Source organism: Macrobrachium rosenbergii, chromosome 32 (assembly GCF_040412425.1).
Source record: "Macrobrachium rosenbergii isolate ZJJX-2024 chromosome 32, ASM4041242v1, whole genome shotgun sequence".
Taxonomy (NCBI): Eukaryota; Metazoa; Arthropoda; class Malacostraca; order Decapoda; family Palaemonidae; genus Macrobrachium; species Macrobrachium rosenbergii.
In genome coordinates this window covers 5,052,169-5,068,552 of record NC_089772.1, presented here as the reverse complement: position 1 = coordinate 5,068,552, position 16,384 = coordinate 5,052,169, and the positions used below count along the sequence as shown (strand labels likewise).

Genomic DNA, 16,384 nt, shown 5'->3' with positions numbered 1-16,384 from the left:
AGGAGGTAAAGGGTAACACAGAAAGAAGAGATCTCATTATTAAAAATAAAACATTAATAAACTGATAAATAGATAAAAATGTATTAAAATGCAAGGAGAATAACATTAGGGTAGTAGCGCATTGCATCTTCGCTTGAACTTTTGAACTTCCAATTGCACAACATCCTCAGGCAGACTGTTCCACAGTCCAATTCAGAACTTCGACAGCGGGACACATTTACTGCATAGGCTATTGGCGCTGCTGTTCGGCGAATTTGGTTGCTCTCGGCAGGAAAAGGGGATCAGGGATCAGTTGTGAATGTGAAAGATCTCTATTAAAAACAACTTACGAAAAAGTGATAAACAAGAGACTATCCGGCGATGGTCTAAGTCTTAATTGCTAATATTAGGAAACGGAAACCTCCCACCAAAAACTCTTATCTTTCATATTTTATAATTTACCACAATTCCTGCTTCCTTCAGTCTTGCTGTCAAACTAACTGTTACGTCTTTGAGCGCTTTGGAGTTTTCTCCCAGTGTCACCCTGAGAACCTTCCACTTCGTCTCATTTATTTTCTGGATCATCTTATGTTGTTTCTCAGTCCACTTCAACTCCTCCTGTCACCATCTTAAGGGCTGAATGGCCGAAAGTGCCCTAGAGCTTGGCTTGACAGCCTAAATTTTACAAATCAATAATTTCAAATTAGTTGTCATGGTCCCAAGATCATAGTAGCCAAAAACAGTCATCAAAGGAATTTGGAATAATTCAAAACTCAATAATTTCAAATTAGTTGTCATGGTCCCAAGATCATAGTAGCCAAAAAGGAAAGAATTGTAATGAATAAGAATAAAAAATGTAGATGGAAAAGAATATAAGCCAGTGAGCACAAGGAAAGATCACAGAAAGTAAAGCGAAAACCGGAATTAAAATCGAGGCAAACAAGAATTAAAGATTTGGCCTAATAGTTAATAAAGACAGATCCAGGTGGTGGTTGGATGAAGGGGATAAGAGGCCTGATTTGGACATCTGACCCCTGTCAAGCCAAGAAAAGCGTACAGATCCAGTAGAAACAGAAATATTTTCATTTTCAGTTATCATTCATATCGGAGGAGTAAAAGAGTTAATATACCGTCAAGATATAGAGAGGACATAAATTTAAGTGTAATTTAAAGATGTTTACAAAAGTGATAATGCAGAGAAGGATAAAAGTATAGTAAACGTTCAGGAATAGACGTTTTAACGGAAACGATACGCAAAGCCGAAGAATATCACGCAAGAATGAGGCGCCGTTGTAAAGGAGCAACTAATCAACTGATTTCCAAACTGTGTGTTACAGTTACACTTCCTGCAGCCGATTGTTGGGAATCATCGTAGTGAAAGCTTTGTCTGGTGGTCCGTGCCTCGTAAACAAGCTTGTATAGTCGCCTTTTGGCTGTTGATAAAAACTACATTTTCCTGGAAGTACATATTCAGTGAAAGGTAACTAAGCCTAGGCTATCACAAATTAATTTTATGCCATTTGTCTTCTGTAGAAAGAGGCTAGTAAGGTTTGTGTGTTTAATCTAGTATCTTTGATGGGATTAATTACACATTTTGTGATATAGAAAACACAAAATATGTTATGTCAAGCTAATAATTAATTGAAATCACAGGGGGACATTTTGGATGAGTGAAACACAAGTTAATGAGTAGTCTGAGACAGCCCACACACAAAACTCAAGAGTCGACAGGTGGGGAAAACTTTTGTTCATAGGCTATGTTCTTGTGACTAAATGGAAAACAAAAATGGATTTAACGTCCTGACAGGAATTAGAGCCCATCCTTTGGTCTCCTTTTAATCCTTTAAGAACAAAAGGGTGTAATGTCACTTTAAATGATGTAAAACTAAACTAGGCCGAGAGTTAGCCCAGAATAGAGTGATTATGCAGTAATTCTAAGCCGGCTGTCCGCGGTGAGCTAGACTATGGCAATTGACGTTTTCCTATGTTATTTTACTTGCTTTACAAGAATTTAAAGTAATATTTTCTCGGCAGGCTGTAACTAAGCTGTCATTGACCTTTGGAGACTACGCGGCTTGAATTGCCTAAGGCAGGTAGGTCTAAGCCAGCATTCCACGGCAATCCCCCACCCCCATATCTAATACGGCAAAATTGTAACCAGGAAACACCCCTAAAAATACCAACATAACGTACCCTAGAGGTGTTTACTGGCTGCAATTTTGCCGTGTATTAGCTATGGAGGTGGGGGGCTTGCTTGGCGGGAATGCCAGCTTAGACCTACCCCGCGTTAGGTAATTCATGTTGTGTAGTCTTCAAAGGTCAATTACAGTTTAGTTACAACCGGCCGACAAAATATTACCTTAAATTCTTGTAAAGTAAGTAAAATAACATAGAAAAACACCAATTGCCACAGCCTAGCTCACCACGGACAGCCGGCTTAGAATTACTGGTTATGCTAATGACCTAGATACACCCCTACCCCTCTGGGGATTTCAGCCCCCTAAGACTTTCCCTCTTACACTATTTCCGTATTAGGCCTTTTTCTGTTTATCTCATCGGTTTTAACCACTGATACTACAGTACTTTTGTCAGAAAGGAATAGTGGTAATTCTAAGCCCACTGTCCGCGGTGAGGTAGCCTATGGCAGTTGACGTTTTTCTATAGAACTTGACCTGCTGAACAAGAATTTCAAGTAAAATTTTGTCGGTCGGCTGTAACTAAAGCGTAATTGACACTTGAAGACTGCACACCTGTACCGTGGGTCCCCTGCACTGGCGCATACAGCTCAAGGGTAAATTACAGTTTAGCTGCAGCTGACAGGCAAAATGTTACCCTAAACTCATGCAAAGCAAGCAAAGCAACACTGAAAAACGTCAACTGCCACAGGCTACCTCAACTGCACACTAACCGTTGCTTGTGACCGGGGCGAAGAAACGTAAACAGTAAACAAATCCGCCATCTTGGGTTACATAATCACTAGGGAGCCATATGTTCAGCAGGGGCGGGGGGAAGGTGGGGTACTGCACAAAAGGTGCAAGTTGGTAAAGTGACGTAGGACTGTTACATAGAAACATGGCGGTAAATGACAGTTACCCAAAAAATAATAACGCTACTACATGAAAAGCACTAAAATCTAATAATGCCAAAACACAGGTGACCTAACTACCTAATAATAAAGAAGGATAGTTTAGGAACCTTACCTTAAAGGGGTGGAGAGTACACTTCAGCCGGGGCCTTTACGAACACGTGGAACCTCGTCATCGGGTCATCAAAGGGGATTTTAAAATAGGCCACTGCCAAGTACCCGACGAAGTTGTACCTCCTACGGCTGTACCTAGGCGTCGTCTCACGAAGTTCCCTCCACCTCCTCTCAATAGTATTTGTATGGGCACCAGTTACTGGGTCCACAAAGTTCATGGAGTGATTGACGGTTAAGTGTACGTAGCCTTCGTCCTTCAGGCAGTCATAAGCTCTCCAGCAATCAGATACAATAGTTGTCTCCAGTGCAATGTAGTCCTTATAACTAAGGTAGCACTTGACACAGGTGACACAGGTAAGTGGCAAATTGCCCTTGGTTACAGGCTCAGAGGAGCGGGAGGTTCCGGGGGTGACGTCCGCCATCGTGCTGGGTTGAAGAGTGAGTGAACTGTGCCGGTGAACTGCACCAGAACAGGGTAGGAAGGATGAAGTTGGGGGGGCTAAAAGTGCATTTCTGCTTTCAGTTTTGGGGTGGCGGAACGGCGCTGCGTGCTTTATCCGCATTTTTTAAAATAATCTGGCAGGCTCGTATGCTCTGGTAAGCGGTATTATTGCGCTGCGCACGCCAACCACAGGGCTTACAAAATATGTAAAAAAAAGGTTTCTGTTAACGTCACTGAGAGAAAGTGGTAGTGAAACGTCCTGCAAGACCCTTCTCCTCCTACCCCATATACATGCTTCAGGTGTCTGCCGACAAATGTAAAGTAATTTTGTAAGTTATTTATGGTAAAATCATGTTGCGAAGAGACGTCAATATATTTGTGAACGGAAAAGTACTGGAAGAAGGTTGTAGGCACAAGCTACAACAAATAGGAAACGGTTATAAAACAGATGAGCAAAAGGAATACATGTAACTGAGTTTATGTATCCCCCAAATTCTCCACCTGGGTGAAACGTAATGTTGGGGTAACGTTGCAACGTGATTGGTTGGGTGCAGCCACCTGCCAAAAAACCCACAAACTAGGCTCTCAGTTGGAGGCATTGGATGAACCGAAAGCTCCCCTGTAAGACCACAAGATGCGTGACATGGCCTGGAATCAGCAGTAGTAGTGATATGTGAAAAGTATCTTTGTAATGGCTTGCACTATCCATTTATTCCCCCTTATTTTTACGCTTGTTTTTCGTGTTCCAAATGACATATATAACTGGAAATACAACAATAAGTTGCCCAAACCTTTTCCCAAGTTATTTACCCCACCCAGAACCCCGGATTCCCAACGGGTCCCCCTCACCGTGAGCTATTCTCGAAAGTGTTTTACCCACCCAGGACCCAGATTCCCAACTGGTCCCCCTTACCGTCTGCTACAGTTCTAAGGTAATTTACAGCTTAATTACAGCCGACCGACAAAATATTACTTTAAATTCTTGTTCGGCAAGTAAAGTTCTATAGAAAAATGTCAACTGCCATAACCTAGCCCACCGCGGACAGCCGGCTTAGATCTACCGGAATAGTTACCGTGATATTGAGATTATGCTGAAATAACTGTTACTTGTTGGCTAGATTTGTGTTGCCATACTTGACTCAAGTCCAGTGTCAGATAAGAGGTTTCATTGACCTCTGGTTAGGCAAGACTGCATTGCCCAGATTTATTTTAGGTTAAGGAAAGGTAGATTAGGAAAATAAGTTGGTCTGAAAAAGTTTAACAGATGGTTGCTTATTAGGCTAGGCTATGCCTCAATAGGACTTGGTTCTGAATATGGCATTATGTCAACAAGTATAACTGGAACATAATTGGTTAACAATCTTGTTAGCCATATGTTTTTGTTGGAAATGGATTAGAAGAAAGGTGTTCAAATTGCCACGATGAAAATACATGAATAATGTAAGGGAGTATGGGTGCTTTGTCAACATATACGGTACTAGCATTCATTGGTAATTCTAAGCCGGCTGTCCGTGTTGAGCTAGCCTGTGGCAGTTGACATTTTCCTGTGTTATTTTACTTGCTGAACAAGAATTTAAAATAATATTTTGTCGGTCAGCTGTAACTAAAATGTAATTAACCCTTGAAAACTGCACATCTGTACCAGTGGGTCACATATGGCTCAAGGGTAAATTACAGTATAGCAGCAGCTGACCGGCAAAATATTACCTTAAACTCTTGTAAAGCAAGTAAAATAACATAGAAAAACGTCAGTTGCCATAGTCTAGCTCCGCTGCACACTATTCGAAGCTTTCGTAAACAGGAAACAAAACATTATCTGCATTTTTAAAGATTCCTGGCAAGCTCGTATGTTCTGGCAAGAGGTAATTACTTTAAATTCTTGTTCAACAAGTAAAATAACTCAGGAAAACATCAATTGCCAGTCTCTCACAGCTCTCGCTAAGCGCAGAAAACTGGCAGCTGCTGATTGGTGAACCGAAAGCTAGCGCATGCGTGTCACGGCTTATAATCGGTAGTACTAGTAATGAATGAAAAATGCCTTTGGAATGGCTCCCACTATCCATTTATTCGCCCTTCCTTTTATGCTTGTTTTCGTGTTCCAAATGACATATATAACAGGAAATACAACAATAAAGTACCCAAACCTTTCCCCAAGTTATTTACCCCACCAAAAACCCCGAATTCCCACCGGGTCCCCCATACTGTTAGCTGTTCTCGAAAGGGTTTTACCACACCAGTTCTAAGATAATTTACAGCTTAATTACAGCCGAGCGACAAAATATGACTTTAAATTCTTGTTCAGCAGGTAAAGTTCTATAGAAAAACGTCAGCTGCCATAGCCTAGCTCACCACGGACAGCCGGCTTAGATCTACCCATTCCTTTATAGATAGCTATACAGTAATTAATAATTTCCTGACTGCACCTTCACATGTGCACCCTACCCACCTGTCCACCTTGAATAACCTTACAGGTAAATATCTTTCTTTACAGCTGCTTAAATGTTTTTTCCTCTCTTCCTTATTGTACAAAAATTCACTAGAGTGTTATTGCTAGTAATTGAAAAAAATTGTTTTTGCTGGGAGTCAACTTGCAAAAATGCCCTAGGTTTTGGTAGACATGAACCATGTATTTTTCCATCCAGTTATTGTAAGGTGTCAAAGAAACGAGCAGGTAAAAGTTACTGCTGCTTTATTACAGATCCAGGCAGTTTATATAGCGGCCGACTGACGCCGGCCCGCGAGAGACAATGGAATTGACTGTGACCTGAGGTCGAAACAATAAACAATAATATGCAGTGAACGAGTACAAATTACAATACAAAACATACAGAGCTACAATATGGATACAGTCTTGATGCCTGTGAATGAAGAAACATGTGATACACAATGTGTGACATTTGTATAAATACGCATAAAGTAAAAATGATTAAAATGCGTGACCTGGCACGTTTTAGGCGTGACTAAGTGAGCTTGAAGAAAATGGGAAGTCACCAAAGAAAACAAGCTCAGCGGAGACTTAATTAATGGTGCCGCCGAAACACTATCCTGGCGCCGCTGTGGTGACTTTACATTATCTTCTGTTATATGCATTTTTGACCTTTATTGTTGGCCCATACCTGTTTTATGTTTAACTCTGTTCCTATATATAACAGTTGTGAGTGGACCAAATGATAGACATTGAATTTTGTGTGAGGAAAATCAAAATGGAGTATACAATACTAACAGAAATGAGAAAATTTGAAAATAAATTAAGGATAGCAGGTTGAAAAATACTTAGTTCACGTATGTTATTAGTAACAAGGGCACAAAAAGAAAATGAAAATATATCCTTGGTAATTTGTAGTAATATTAGGGCCTACAGGGCTGGGGCTGAGATTGGGCGGTTGATAACCTCATTAACCTAACCTAATATATCCTAGAATGCTGAGATTTGCTTCCTGGTGGGAGCTGGTAGGTTTGTTCCTCACATGACTCTCCTTAAATTAAACCAAACACCGTGACAGTAGTATTTAGAGGGTTGTAATCTAACTTGTGACCTTACGGATTACCTGGCTTTGTTGGAGGGAGCAGGGGAGAGGTGTTTTTATCTGTGTAAACAACACTTGCACCCCTCCCCCCCAAAAAAACTGTAGCATTATGTACATGTAGCATATTCTTTCCTTAAGTTTGGTAGGTTGAATTTAAAGACATGACTTTCATGTGTTCATGCATTGTATTGCACTATGTAAAAACATTCAGAAACTCTACCATGAGCCATTGCAAAATTTTAGGTGGCTAAACCAATCTCCAAGATAAAAGGATAAGATAGTGCAAGGGTGATTTTATGGTGCATGCACTTCATCCTGTAAGAAATTGGCAGTGCACTCACACTTAGATAAAGATATGCAAAAAAAATAATCGGTGATTTAGAAAACTTATAAATCCTTCCTACTGTAAATGGTGATACCCCTCATTTTACATAAGGAAAAAAATGTGGCACTCATCACCATACAAACATTTGGGCTACCTAATTTAGCATTTACTAGAAATTGAAATACTGTACAGTATTTCAACAGTACTACAGTATGACATTTTCATTGTGTCGCCTGATTGTATAGCTCCCCACAATTTTTGTGTTTTCAAAGGTTGATCTGCAGCCCTGACTTTCCATTTAAGGAATTTGTTCTTCTGGTCTCTTTTGCTGTTGGAGACGTTTGGCAAGATATAGAGGAAAGGGCAAAAGACACTCACTGGTTTGGAATACTTGGCCCTTGACAACCCCAAATATTTATAGATGTGTCCTCCCAGACTGTCCTGCCTCTCCCCCTACCTCTTCTGCTTGTTCTCCCTAGGCTTGGTCCATCGGGATACACGTGGAGGTAGGTGAGCAGCACGCACTCTCTGATAGTGAAGGGCTAGATGCATGCGCCGAGTTCTACCCAGGTGAGACCACAGCACGTGCACATGGTTTGTTACAGCCTACCCATTCTTTGTCAGTTTCTGGTATGTCTGCATCACTGGAGCACCAGCAGAAGATATGGCTCTCTCTCAGTATTCTGGGTAACTTATCTTTTGTGGCTTTTCTGGACACTTAACATCAGCTGAGAGGTCCCATATTTTTGCTGCTGTGCCCACTAACAGTAGCCCTGATGGTGAGAGATACCCTTGCAGTATTGGACACAATGCTGCTTCGATAACATCTCGTGTTTTAGTAGAAGAGAATAAGACCCATGTTCAGGTCTTCCTCCGTGTGTTCCTCTACCCCTTCTTCATCACATAGAGAGAAGAAGAAGAGGTCTGTGACTTGAAGTGATTCTTGGTTGGTCTTTAATCAATACCTTGGACTTTGGACATGAATATCCGCCGACCAGTTCCCTGGTGGACTCGTAAATGCCAGGAAACTCGGAAAACTATGAGGTCAGCTTTTACCAGATACTGCAGGTGAAAATGCGAGTATTACCGTCTTCTATTTCGAAAAGCAAGAGCTCATTTCCACATGAAAATTAAAAAGGCACGGAAGGAATCTTGGACAATTTTCATATCTTCACTAAATTCAACAACACCTCTGACTCTAGTTTGGAAAAGTTAGAAAAATAGCAAGCAGATTTACTCCTTGTCAACCTCTTAGTTATCAAGATCAATGGTAGTGAAGTAACAGATCCGCAGTTAGTGGCAAATGAGTTTACTAAATCATTTTACTAATGTTGACAGACCCTATTTAGCTCAAAAAAGGCCAATGGAACAAGTAGAAATTGATTTTAATGCAACAAGGAATGAACACTACAATGTACCGGTACCTTTTACCATGAGGAATATGATTCAGCCTTAAGCAAATGTAGTGAATCAGCTCCTGGACTGGATGAGAGAACATATTCAGTGATTAAGCATACCTTCGAAAATACTAGGTTTTTCATAATTAAGCCTTATTAACAGAATATTTTTGAGAACATCTCTTCCCTAAGCTATGGGAGATGTTAAAATTACTGCCATTCATGAAACCAGGGAAATACCTTTTCAAGACAGAGAATTATCATCCAGTTGCTCTGACACCATGTTTTTGTAAGATCTTGGAAAAAATGGCAATTACATGATTGATGTGGTACTTGGAATGTGGTAAATATTTGTCGCCTGCTTGGTGTGGTTTTTGAAGTAGGAACTCAACAACTGATGTGTTGGTTCGAATGGAATTATCAGTATGTGAAGCTATTGTTAACAAGCAGCATCACATCACTGTTCTCTTTGATCTTGAGAAGGCTTATGATACAACATGGAAATATGGCATGCTGAGGGTCCTTTATGAATGTAACCTGAGAGGCAATTTGCCTCCTTTTATCCAGGTTTAAAAAAAAAAAAAAATAGGTTATTGCAGGTTCAGATTGGAGGAACAGTGTCAAGAGGTAGAAGTGCCACAAGGAAGTGTTCTAAACGTAACCTTGTTTGCTTTAGCAATCAATGGGATATCCAAAATAACTCCCCCAGATGCAACATACAGTATACCCATTTTGTTGATGACCTTTTGATATCTTGCAGTGACAAGAATGGCAGTGGCTAAATGTTGTCTTCAGCTCTGCATTGATAATTTAGTAAAGTGGGTTGAGATGAATGGTTCAGATTGGTCTTGGGTGTTTTTTCCCCTCATACTCCTTTACCAGGTTCTCATGCTTCCAACCTCGACACCATTGCCAGCCTCAAATCTAGATTTGACATGAAATTTGAATTTTTAGCCAACACAGTTATGGAGTTGGGTGCATCATTTAAAGCCTTTGTGGAAAGGTCTTCCAGTGTACCCAGTGTTAGTATTGCAGTGCAAAGTGACAGTGCTGTGCGTATTGAGGAGGTGACTGCCTGTCCCACCAGTGCTCCTAGATGAAGGTCCTGTCCCGCTCCCCTGGACCGGGGAGAAGACATACCAGAGGTCCAAGGAAGGCTGGTGGGGTTTGCCCATGGGTAGTCTCCAGGCTGCGGCAGAGTGCCACTGGAAAGGCGTCTCGTTTAGTGCTGATTGTCTGTCATCAGACTCGGGTGATTCTTTGCCCGACAGGAAGCGCCAGCGGCACTGAATTGTCGCTTCTCGGCCTCTGAATGAGCATTCCACCATTGTGGACAGTTCTTCTTTTGTTAAGAAGTATAAGGAGACAAGTGTCAGTCCTCAACCTTTGTGAAGCTTCGCTGTTCCGCCTCTGCCCGTCTCTTCAGTGTGTCCTCTCCAACCTTCTTGGGGCAGTCCGAAGTCTTCTGAGGTTTTTGAGCACCAGTGCTAGTGCCTAAGCTGTCTGATCTTCCTCATAAGTGCCCATCGGCCTCTTTTCGGTCTTGCACTCCTGAACGCCTGTCTTCTTCCAGGCGCGCTGCTTGTTTCAGTGCCACACTTTGCTACATCAGCCCGTTCAGCACCAACTTCTGTCTGCTCAGCACCAGCTGCAGAGCGTCGGCGCCAACCTTGCCTCTTTCACACTCGTCGACTCAGGGAGATTCTTCTTAGGCCGCACTTCGTTGTCAGCTTTAGGACCTTATGGGCTTCCTTGAAGACGAAGCCTTCATCTTCCAAGAGAAAGGACCCTTCATTGTCGCTGATTTCTTCGGATGAGGAAAAAGCTGAACTAGATAATGCCCCTTCATCGGCTTACTCCAGTTTGCTGAAGTTGTTCTTGGCAAACTTCCCTGACTTCTTCAAGCCTGCCTCTCCTGCATCACCTGTGTTTACCCTCCTCATGAGGAAACATTCCTTGGATTCTGCTTGCCTCCCCAAGCTAGTTAGTTCCTCCTCATTGAAGAAAGTCCTTCGAGAGGTGGACAAGTGGTTGACCTCAAAGAAGGAGCAAGGTAAAGCTACCTTTCCCTTCTCTCCTTATAAGCTCCTGAAGAAGCAGTACTGTTTTTATGCCACCGGAGAGGCTCCTTCCTTGGGAGTTTCTGCCTCCTCCCAAGGGGACTTCTATGGCTTGGTCGATGCTACGTGAAGAGCTGCATTCTCCTCAGCCAAGATTATGTTTTCCTTGCCCGATCTTGACCACCTTGTCAAGAATCTCTCTAAGGTTTTAGAGATTTTCGGTTTTCTTGACTGGGCCGTGGGGCCTTTGGCGAGGAAGATTGAAGACTTTGACCTTGCCGAAGATTTTGCTTCCAACTGCGTAGGTTCTTACTTTCCAATGTCCTATTTATGTTAATGGGATAAATCGCAGTGGGGCTTTAGTCGAGAGTGACTAATCAGTAAAGTCTGGTTTTGCTGTAATTCAGCTTCATACCTGACTGACGTCACCAATTACTTATCCACTTGTCTCTGCAGGTAACCATCCATTTTACATTTCGTTGTGAGGGAACTTACTTCCCTAAAGGTGTTAAGCAACTCAAAGTGTTTACAGTGCACTGTAGGCAATTTTCTTTGCGTGCCCTTCCCTAGCTGCAACCCCTTTGAACTGATATTCTCTTTCTTCCATGTTACTTTCCAGCCTCTCCAACAATTGATTCATAGTGCAACTGCTTTGAGGTTTTCCTCCTGTTATTACACCTTTCAAACCTTTTACTGTCAATTTCCGTTTCAGCGCTGAATGACCTCATAGGTCCCAGTGCTTGGCCTTTGGCCTAAATTCTATATTCAGTTCAAACTAAAGTGTAGCAGAAAGCATTATGTTTATGTAGGGACGTACAAGAGGCTTTAAAGAGAACTTTTTTTTCCAGATATGGGAGTCTCACGCTTTTCATTCAAGATCTTGCCTTGAACAATAAACTTGCTTTTGAGTTTAAACTAATAAAAGGAATTGTACATTGTTAAAGAATAGAATCCTTTTTCATTATATTTTCTTCCAAGAACTTTATGAAATTTATTTTTATATAGTTAGAAACTTGGTATTGATAATCTGCTTTGGTGACTGTTCGTCATTTTATCAAGAATCAACGGAAAAACGCTTGAGTTTTCCACATTTATTTCAAGTAGTTTAAATGCCAGAATTCGGAGTATAGATAGAAATAGGTGCTAAAGAACGCCAACTTTAAAGACCTTGTTTTGTCATTATTAATTGGTTTGTCGTTGTTCAGGTCAACAGCTGAACGAGAGAGGAAGGGACCAACGAATGTCTGGCAGGCATCATTGCTCCCTGGCCATTCATCAGCCGCATTCAGCTCCCCAAGTAAGGCATTAAATTAATTTCAGTGTATCTTAAGGAACCTTCACTTTTTCCTAGATCTTTTGGTGCTACTTTGGCTTGTTATCTATGCATCACCTACTTCGAGGTGCTAGTACTAAACATGGCGGAAGCGCCTTTGGACGCCGTGTTAGGTACTAGCCCCTCGGGGATCAAAGTATTATATACACCCATTTTTATGTTGTGTGGTCCACAAATTATATTAATAAACGATATCTTCGTGCGGCCATCCACTTGACATTTACCATACGGCGTTTAGTACCAGCACCTCGGAGTAGGTGACCCGTAGATAACAAGCCAGAGTAGCATCGATCTTGTTCATACGACAATTTCAAAATTTTACGACAATTTCAAAATTTTAATCCTATTTCGAAGATTGTGTTACTGATTGGGGGTTTTGTTTTCTTTTCAAGTTTTTCCAATAGAGAAAAACAGGTTTTCTTTAGTGGAGGTCAAAGGCAAATGTGAAAATTGCTGCTGATGTTTGGAAACTTGAAGTCTAAACCATGTAGTTGGTTGTTTTGAAAATTCTGATGTATCAATCTTAATTATTTCCTTTGGATGTAAAATGCAGAGGGCGTAGTTATGGCAGTGATATCCATTTTCTTTTTCAAGAATGTGTTAAAGTCACGCACGTTTCTTGACAGTTACTGCTGCAGTGGGAGAAAAAACAGTTTTTCCTGACATTAGCTGCAGATTATCCATATTTGTTCTTATCATTTTGTTAGATCAAGTTCATTCGATATATCTATCTGCATTTAATTATAAATCCGCTGTTTTTGTTGTACTTTTCTTGTCCACGTGTCAGCGTTCTGTTCTGTGGGCGGTTGCTGATTTTAGGAATTCAATGGTCTTTTGACTTAATGTGCATAATAATAATAATAATAATAATAATAATAATAATAATAATAATAATAATAATAACCATTTGTGAATGATTAAAATTTACGATAAAGAGCAATTCTAACTATATGGTATCATCCCCGGCATAATAGCGATAACAAATGATTTTAACTAACACCCCGCGAAAAACCTCAATAGAATGGTTTGGAAGGAATGCCCTACATCACTTACAGTGAAAGTTTTTTTTTCAGTATATGAAGGGAATACATTCGACTCAGGATATAAGGCGAATGCATTAGTCTAAAGGAGTTTTTTCCCTCCAGTATTTGCTGAGAAACTTTATGGCAGGGTTTTTGCCTTCCACCCTATAAAGGAGTTATTTCTTCTCACATATTAACCTGATACATGTGAACGGGACACATCACTTACAACACAGGCCCCCCTCGATTTGGGACCACCTTGACATGATGAGAGGGCTCTTGGACCCCAAGAACTTGTTCCCGGATTCGAGTCCAAGAGTCCTATATATTTTTACATATTCATTTGTTTAAAATTTGTGGACTTTTCCACTTTTGGTAAAATTTGTTGGACCTGATAAACAGGAAAAGATATCACAGCTAGGATTGGGTTTATATCCGAAGCTAAATAGTGGGAACTGTGGTAGGACCACCAACTACCCGACAATGTTTGGACCTGAGAGATATCAGATTGATAACTCAAAATCGGAACTATTCTGCGGGGCTGAGCCACTGATTCCAGGGAGGTCTGGCTCCAGGGATAGGACTCTCGGCATTCTATCCGGTTTGCCCATAATGCGATTAGGGTGGGGGTGATTGTATTCTTGTAATACCCTTGGTCCTAGCAAGCGGGTCTGGCTTATACTTGGGCCACTCTAATCGTGTTGTGCCATCCCCTGTGGGGTAGGGTAGGGTAGGGCGAGGACATTTGGGAGTCGGCTCTCACTTGTGCCACTGGTGGAAGAATAAACTCCATGAAAGGCTGCAGATATCTTTTAAGGTTTTCAGGTATAATTTCCCTTTTTATACTTTAATCTATATGAGTGGTAGCTATAAAGATTCGAGTACCCCTGTGCCTTTTGATGGTACCATCTCGGCACAGTTGACCGCTGGAACCTCCTCTGACAACCTTTTAGAAAAATCTAAAAAACATCCTAGTGTAGTTACACTGAAACCCTTTGCTCCAGTGCAGAGCAAACCAAAAAAAGGTAAATATCGTCTTGACCCAACCTAGACTCACTCCTCGGGACTTGGCAGATCTGAAACAGACAAGAAAATGGCAAAATGAGAAAATTCCTATTGAATAGACATTCAACTTCTAAAATGTCATTCAGACAAATAAAAGATCAGATGTGGTTGATTGAAACCACTACTAAAAATCAGTAAGAAAATTACTTGACTATAAAAAAATTGATAGTATAAAGGTACGTATAAAAAAACATTACAGTATGAACAGTGTACAGAGTACCGTAGTACTCCTGATAATAATGAAGACCCAATGGAAAACAATATATTACTGGATCTCCTTAAAAAGGGGTACAACAACGTGCAAGATTGTGAAATATACAAGATAGCCAGTAGACGGAGTAATGGTAAAACAATGAGAATAGCAAAGATGAAATTTGAAGGCCAAGAATTACCCTTAAAAATGAAAATAGTGGGCCAAAACAGAGAACTGGGACCGTATGTTCCAAAACCACTACAGTGCCAAAACTGCAGTAGGTCTGGACATAGAAGGAAAAATTGCGGAAATACATCTGTATGTGCGTATTGTGGATCTGACGAACATGCCACACAGTGATGTGCTGTGAACCAAAATGCGTGAACTGTGGGCAAAATCACCATGCAAGCTCTAAGGAATGTACAGTATGTATTATATATACAATACAGAATTAAAATTACTGCAGGCCAAATTGGAATTGAAAGTTAGAGGAATGCATGATCCCGCTAGGAAACGTACCTTTTCTACTAAAATGAGATCAAATGAAACAAAAATGGAAATAGATAGGAATAAAAAAACCCTGATAGATAAAGGTCAAGGAATAAGAACTACATTGCAGGAAGAAACTAAAATAGCAAAGGAACCAAGAAACGAATGCAAATGCGTATATGGATAATATTTGTTCAAACTCATTTCAGATATTAAGGCAAATGAAAGCACAAGAAGATAACACGTTTACTACAGAAATAGAAGAAAGTTGTAATGAACTGGAAGCTAAGATAAAAAGAGCCTTTAGAAAGAACTCAACCCAAGACCAAAAAAACAACTATAATTAGAGAGACATCAGTTAAACTAAAGACAAAAAACTCGAAGAAAGAACATAAGCCAAAAAATGATACGAATATGCCTTCGTCTCCTAAAATAATAATAAATCTGATGGAAACAAGATACCCAAAACATCAAAGAAATAGTAGAGGAACAAACCATTGACAAGGATGATTATTTAAAGGGAGAAGATATTAATTGGTGCAGCAAGAGTAAACGAAAAAACGACACATGAAAACACATGTGGATGCAATGGATGTTCCATTGAATTGTGCAACAAAAACAGAAGCATAAAAGACAGTTTAACAAACAATATACGAAGTTTTATGAAATAAGGAATAAAGAAACTACTAGTTTAGACACTCACGAAAAGGGCTGTATGTGCATTGGACACCTAATATGTTATAAAGAAAAACAAATAACTGTCCTAAATAAAATTTTTTTAAAAATGCAAATTGATGATCCACAAAAAGAAAATAACTCTTGAACGCACAAATGTAATATTTTCAATAATTTTATCATACAATGGAAAATGGTCTGCAGACCAGATTAAACCTAGGAGAAATACGAAGATTACTAAAAGAATACGAACCAACGATATTATGTTTACAACATGTCAACAAAACAATATCAACAATAGGTAGATATACCTGAGCATCAACATCACGAGAGGAAGAAGGAAATTTAGGTACTGCTATATATGTATATAACAAAGTATGTTTTGACAAAGTGCCTGTAAGCTTTACTGACTTGCAAATATCAAGAAAATATGAATAAAAAAGGATAATTATGTAATTTATAATTTATACAACCAACCTAATAAAAACTAGGACATTGATAAACATAAAGATTTACTTAACAATAAACCCCCAAAAAAGTTAAGTATACCTTAGTTTTACCAGACCACTGAGCTGATTAACAGCTCTCCTAGGGCAGGCCCGAAGGATTAGACTTATTTTACGTGGCTAAGAACCAATTGGTTACTTAGTAACTGGACCTACAGCTTATTGTGGAATC

The 16,384-nt window shown here is 40.2% G+C and overlaps 1 long non-coding RNA gene across 1 annotated transcript in view; it reads left to right on the top strand.

Annotated features, from left to right (window-relative positions):
• Positions 1–1,230: 1,230 nt before the first annotated feature.
• The window catches only part of LOC136855621 (uncharacterized), a 46,722-nt gene continuing 31,568 nt past the window's right edge, over positions 1,231–16,384 (top strand). Inside the window, exons 1-2 of the long non-coding RNA XR_010858084.1 lie at positions 1,231–1,459; positions 12,135–12,226. This is a non-coding gene — a long non-coding RNA (uncharacterized lncRNA). The remainder of the gene's footprint in view (positions 1,460–12,134; positions 12,227–16,384) is intronic.